The sequence below is a fragment of the Triturus cristatus genome, chromosome 1_1, assembly GCF_964204655.1.
Source record: "Triturus cristatus chromosome 1_1, aTriCri1.1, whole genome shotgun sequence".
Classification (NCBI taxonomy): domain Eukaryota; kingdom Metazoa; phylum Chordata; class Amphibia; order Caudata; family Salamandridae; genus Triturus; species Triturus cristatus.
The window spans coordinates 65,169,771-65,175,856 of record NC_140579.1 but is presented as its reverse complement, the minus strand read 5'-3'; the positions used below and the strand labels follow the sequence as shown (position 1 = coordinate 65,175,856).

Below are 6,086 nucleotides of genomic sequence, written 5' to 3'. Positions count from 1 at the left end.
GAACCCTAGCGCGAAGGCCCAGCGTGGGGTCTATGAGCCCCCCCAGAGGCCTGCAGACCTGCAGGCCCGGAGCCCTGCAGGCCCGGAGCCCTGCAGCCCCGGAGCCCTGCAGCCCCGGAGCCCTGCAGCCCTGGAGCCCTGCAGCCCTGGAGCCCTGCAGCCCCGGAGCCCTGCAGCCCCGGAGCCCTGTAGCCCCGGAGCCCTGGAGCCCTGCAGACCCAGAGCCCCGGAGCCCTGCAGCCCTGGAGCCCTACAGCCCCGGAGCCCCGGATCCCTGCAGCCCTGGAGCCCTGCAGCCCTGGAGCCCTGCAGCCCTGCAGCCCTGCAGCCACGGAGCCCTGCGTGGGCAGGCGGGAACCCTAGCGCGAAGGCTCGGGGTTGGACAGATGGGAGTCCTTTCAGTCCCGGCCATCTGGTCGCACCTTTCCCTCGGCCATCTGGTCGCACGCAATGCTTTCCAATGGGGCGACCAGATGGCCGGGCCAGCCTGGAAGTCCCGATGAGGGCTCATTTGACTCCCGGATCCCAGGTGGGTAGCCTTCCTCCGGATAAGTAGGGGCAGGGTATGCCGGGACACCCCTCCTGGGGATGGTGGTTCTCAGGCGGGGACCAGATGGGCCAAGCCCGGGCAACATCCTCCCAGGCGTCCGGGCTCCCTCCTCCGGCCCACGGCGTGGCAAAGTGCCCAGGGACGGGCTCCACGGGTCCCGGGCTGTCCCCGAGCCCCCCCGGAAAACAGAGCCCACCGAGCCCTTGGATCAGGCGGGAGCCCTACCGCTATGGCCCGGCTCTGGGCGGGCAGACGGGAGTCCTTTCAGTTGCCGGCCATCTGGTCGCTCTTTTCCCCTCGGCCATCTGGTCGCGCGTAATGCTTTCCTATAAGGGGGGCCAGATAGCTGGGCTGGCCTGGAAGTCCCGATGAGGGTCCATTCGCCTCCCGTATCCCAACCTGGGCTCCAGGAGGCCGGCGCGTTCGCCCCAAGGGTCCCCTCCGTCACACGGAGCGTGCGGGTTTCAAGAAAGGGGGGTAGCCTTCCTCCGGATTACTAGGGACAGGGTACTCTGGGACCCCTCTCGGTCCTTAGCCGGCAGCTGGACAGGCCCGGATGCTGCCCTGGTTCTGTCCAGGGGCCTGCCGCGTGGTAGGGTGCCCGGGACAAGGGGTCCGGAGAGGCTTCCCCTGCGCCTGTGGTCCTGGGAGCCCTGGCTGGGTCTAGGGGCCCGGCCCGGCCGGGCCCCAGGTCAGGGGCTCCGGCCCCGGGCCCCGTCCCCCGGCCTGCGGCACACTCAAAGGCCCGGGACAGAGTTCCGTTGTGGCCGGGGAGCCTCCCCTCGCTCGGCTGGGTTCAGGAGCTCAGGCCGGGCCCCTGAGGGCGCCGGGGAGGGCAGCCTCCCCGGGCTCCATCCTGGGTCTTGCCGCATGGCAGGGTGCCCGGGACGGGGTCTGGAGGGCCCGGGGAGGCTTCCCCTGCGCCTGCAGACCTGGGGGCCCCGGCTGGGTCCAGGGGCCCGGCCGGGCCCTGGGTTGGAGTCTCCGGCCCCGGGCACCCTCACCCGGCCTGCGGCACTCCCAAAGGCCCGGGACGGGCTTCCGTTGTGTCCGGGGAGCCTCCCCTCGCACGTCTGGGTTCAGGAGTTCCGTCCGGGCCCCTGGGTGCCCCGGGAGGGCGGCCTCCCCGCCGCGGGTCCTGCCGCGTGGCAGGGTGCCTGGGACGGGATCCGGATGGCCCGGGGAGGCGAGGCTTCCCCTGCGCCTGCGTTCCAGGGGGCCCCAGCTGGGTCCAGGGGCCGGCCGGGCCCCGGGTCAGGGTCTCCGTCCCCGGCCTGCGGCACTCCCAAAGGCCCGGGACGGGCTTCCGTTGTGTCCGGGGAGCCTCCCCTCGCTTGTCTGGGTTCAGGAGCTCTGGCCGGGCCCCTGAGGGCCCGAGGAGGGCGGCCTCCCCGCCCCGGGCTCCGTCCTGGGTCCTGCCGCGTGGCAGGGTGCCCGGGACGGGGTCCGGATGGCCCAGGGAGGCTTCCCCTGCAGACCTGGGGGCCCCGGCTGGGTACAGGGGCCCGGCCGGGCCCTGGGTCGGGGTCTCCGGCCCCGGGCACCCTCCCCCGGCCTGCGGCACTCTCAAAGGCCCGGGACGGGCTTCCGTTGTGTCCGGGGAGCCTCCCCTCACTCTTCTGGGTTCAGGAGTTCCGACCGGGCCCCTGGGGTCCCCGGGAGGGTGGCCTCCCCGCCGCGGGTCCTGCCGCGTGGCAGGGTGCCCGGGACGGGGTCCGGAGGGCCCGGGGTGGCGAGGCTTCCCCTGCGCCTGCAGACGGCCGGGCCCCAGGTCAGGGTCTCTGTCCCCGGGCCCCGCCCCCCGGCCTGCGGCACTCCCAAAGGCCCGGGACGGGCTTCCGTTGTGTCCGGGGAGCCTCCCCTCGCTTGTCTGGGTTCAGGAGCTCCGGCCGGGCCCCTGAGGGCCCCGAGGAGGGCGGCCTCCCCGCCCCGGGCTCCGTCCTGGGTCCTGCCGCGTGGCAGGGTGCCCTGGACGGGGTCCGAGGGGCCCGGGGAGGCTTCCCCTGCGCCTGCAGACCTGGGGGCCCCGGCTGGGTCCAGGGGCCCAGCCGGGCCCTGGGTCCGGGTCTCCGGCCCCGGGCACCCTCCCCCGGCCTGCGGCACTCTCAAAGGCCCGGGACGGGCTTCCGTTGTGTCCGGGGAGCCTCCCCTCACTCTTCTGGGTTCAGGAGTTCCGACCGGGCCCCTGGGGTCCCCGGGAGGGTGGCCTCCCCGCCGCGGGTCCTGCCGCGTGGCAGGGTGCCCGGGACGGGGTCCGGAGGGCCCGGGGTGGCGAGGCTTCCCCTGCGCCTGCAGACGGCCGGGCCCCAGGTCAGGGTCTCTGTCCCCGGGCCCCGCCCCCCGGCCTGCGGCACTCCCAAAGGCCCGGGACGGGCTTCCGTTGTGTCCGGGGAGCCTCCCCTCGCTTGTCTGGGTTCAGGAGCTCCGGCCGGGCCCCTGAGGGCCCCGAGGAGGGCGGCCTCCCCGCCCCGGGCTCCGTCCTGGGTCCTGCCGCGTGGCAGGGTGCCCTGGACGGGGTCCGAGGGGCCCGGGGAGGCTTCCCCTGCGCCTGCAGACCTGGGGGCCCCGGCTGGGTCCAGGGGCCCAGCCGGGCCCTGGGTCCGGGTCTCCGGCCCCGGGCACCCTCCCCCGGCCTTCGGCACTCCCAAAGGCCCGGGACGGGCTTCCGTTGTGTCCGGGGTGCCTCCCCTCGCTTGTCTGGGTTCAGGAGTTCCGTCCGGGCCCCTGGGGGCCCCGGGGAGGCTTCTCCTGCACCTGCGGACCTGGGGGCCACAGCTGGGTCCAGGGGCCTGGTTGGGCCCCAGGTCGGGGTCTCCGGCCCCGGGCCCTGTCCCCCAGCCCGCGGCACTCCCAAAGGCCCGGGACGGGGTTCCGTTGTGTCCGGGGAGCCTCCCCTCGCTCGTCTGGGTTCAGGAGTTCCGTCCGGGACCCTGGGGGCCCCGGGGAGGGCGGCCTCCTCGCCCCGGGCTCCGTCATTGGTCCTGCCGCGTGGCAGGGTGCCCGGGGCGGGGTCCGGATGGGGTTCCGTGGTGTCAGGGGAGCCTCCCCTCGCTCGTCTGGGTTCAGGAGCTCTGGCCGGGCCCCTGGGAGCCCCGGGGAGGGGGGCCCCCCCCCCGCCCCGGGCTCCGTCCTGGGTTCTGTCGCGTGGCAGGGTGCCCGGGGCGGGGTCCGGAGGGCCCGGGGAGGCTTCCCCTTCCCTTTCCCCTTGGCCATCTGGTTGCGCAAGTCCCTTCAGCCATCTGGACGCTCCTTTCCTCCTGGCCATCTGGTCGCGGACAATGCTTTCCTATGGGGTGACCAGATGGCCAAGCTTGCCTGGAAGTCTCGATGAGGGTCTATTTGCCTCCCGGATCCCAGCGAGGGCTCCAGGAGGTCTGGTACATTCGTGCCTAGGGTCCCCTCTGTCACTTCGTGCGCACGGATTACAAGAAAGGGGGGTAATTTTCCTCCGGATAACTAGGGAGAGGGTCAATCAGACCAAAGTGAGGTTTGGCGATTCTGAATCAGAGGAAGGCAGAACCGGGGCCCGCCCGCCGGGGTCCCCAGGGTCCCGGGTACGCTCCTGCCTCTCAGCCCCTTCCCGATGGTCCTTTCTCTCCAAGTTTTCTGGGTCAGAGCCCCGTGAGGTCCGTGGATCCCGAGACAGGGGAAGGCAGCACCCGGGCCCGCCCGAAGCGGGGCCCCCAGGGGCCCGGGTACGCACACCTTCCTCTCAGCCCCCTTCCCGATGGTCCTTTTTCTCCGAGTTTGCTGGGTCAGAGCTCCGTGAGGTCCGGCGATCCCGAGACGGGGGAAGGCAGACCCGGGACCCGCCCGCCGGGGCCCCCAGGGGCCCGGGTACGCTCCTGCCTCTCAGCCCCTTCCCGATGGTCCTATATTCGCCGGGTTTGCTGGGTCAGACCTCCGTGAGGTCCGGCGATCCCGAGATGGGGGAAGGCAGACCCGGGGCCCGCCCGCTGGGTCCCCCCAGGGGCCCGGGTACGCTCCTGCCTCTCAGCCCCTTCCCGATGGTCCTTTTTTCGTCGGGTTTGCTGGGTCAGACCTCCGTGAGGTCCGGCGATCGTGAGACGGGGAAGTCAGCACCCGGGCCCGCCCGCCGGGGCCCCCAGGGGCCCAGGTACGCACCTGCCTCTCAGCCCCTTCCCGATGGTCCTTTTTTCTCTGGGTTTGCTGGGTCAGACCGCCGTGAGGTCCGGCAACTGCGAGACGGGGAAGGCAGCGCCTGGGCCCGCCTGCCGGGAGCCCCCGGGGGCCTGGGTGCGCGCCTTCCTCCCGGCCCCTGTCGATGGGCCCTCCCTTTGAGCCCGCTCGCCCCGGGAGCAGACAGGGATCTGAAGCCGCCATCCCCCAATCGCAGGGTGGCCTGCAGAGGGGATGCCCCGGCCGTATTCTGATCGATTGGGCACTCTCGGTCCATTTAGGGATGGACTGCTTGGCCAGCCTCGGCTGTTGTTTCAAGCGATTAGCTTCCTCCCCGCATGGACCGTCCGACTCGAGGGCTACCTTAACCCTACCCAGCAGAGCGAAGGAGGATAACTGTGGTAATTCTAGAGCTAATACATGCCGACGAGCGCTGACCTCCCGGGATGCGTGCATTTATCAGACCAAGACCAATCCGGGCTCGCCCGGCCGCTTTGCCGACCCAGGCGAGGGTGGTGGTGGGCCGATCGCCAGCCTCTGCTGGCATGGCTCGGGGATGATCCGGCGACGGACGGCTGATGTGCAGGTGGAGCGACCCTCCCTCGTTGCCAGGTACCCGGTCTGACCCGGTCCCGTGTGGCCGGGCTGAGGGGTTTGAAGACTCGCGTGGTCTCTCCCGGGTTACCCCGGGAGGGACCGGTGGCTGTGGGGCTGCCTGCTCCCGTCGCTCTGGGAGCCCCCTCCCTCGCCCCCGGATGGGTGGGGGGTGGGCTCCCGGGCCGAGTGCCTGGCAATGTTTTTCCCCCCCACGACAGTGCTGTCTGACTCCCAGAGGGGAAGCCTTGAACGGGGCGCCCGTGCCGTCTCGCCGCGTGGGCGACGGACGGACGGCGTCGCCTTCCTCCCGCTTCTCCTGCGCCCGCAGGTGGGCGAACGTTTTCGAAAAGTTGCCTGTGACTCTTGGCGGTGGATCATGTCTGAACTGGGGTGGCAGAGTGGGCTAAAGAATGGTGATGGATCAAACCCAGATCTGTTGACTGGGTGTGAGTGTTTGATTGGTTCTGATGCTCCGTCCATCACCACCCCCTTTTGTATCTCTTGGCGGTGGATCACTCGGCTCGCGCGTCGATGAAGAACGCAGCTAGCTGCGAGAATTAGTGTGAATTGCAGGACACATTGATCATCGACACTTCGAACGCACCTTGCGGCCCCGGGTTCCTCCCGGGGCTACGCCTGTCTGAGGGTCGCTCGATCGTCAATCGCCCCGGGGCTTCCCTGGGACGTGGCTGGGGCCGTCGCAGGGGGAGTTCGCTTCCCCTTCGTCCCCCCACAAGGTCAGACCCCCGATCGCCCGTTGGCAGGGTCCCTGGCCGGGTCCTGCCGCGGAGGTACGCCG

At 71.4% G+C, this 6,086-nt stretch overlaps 1 non-coding gene across 1 annotated transcript; it reads left to right on the top strand.

Annotated features, from left to right (window-relative positions):
* Nucleotides 1–5,783: 5,783 nt before the first annotated feature.
* Nucleotides 5,784–5,937, top strand: LOC146869421 (5.8S ribosomal RNA). The gene has a single exon (XR_014959690.1). It is a non-coding gene; the product is annotated as a 5.8S ribosomal RNA (ribosomal RNA).
* The last annotated feature ends 149 nt before the right edge of the window (nt 5,938–6,086 follow it).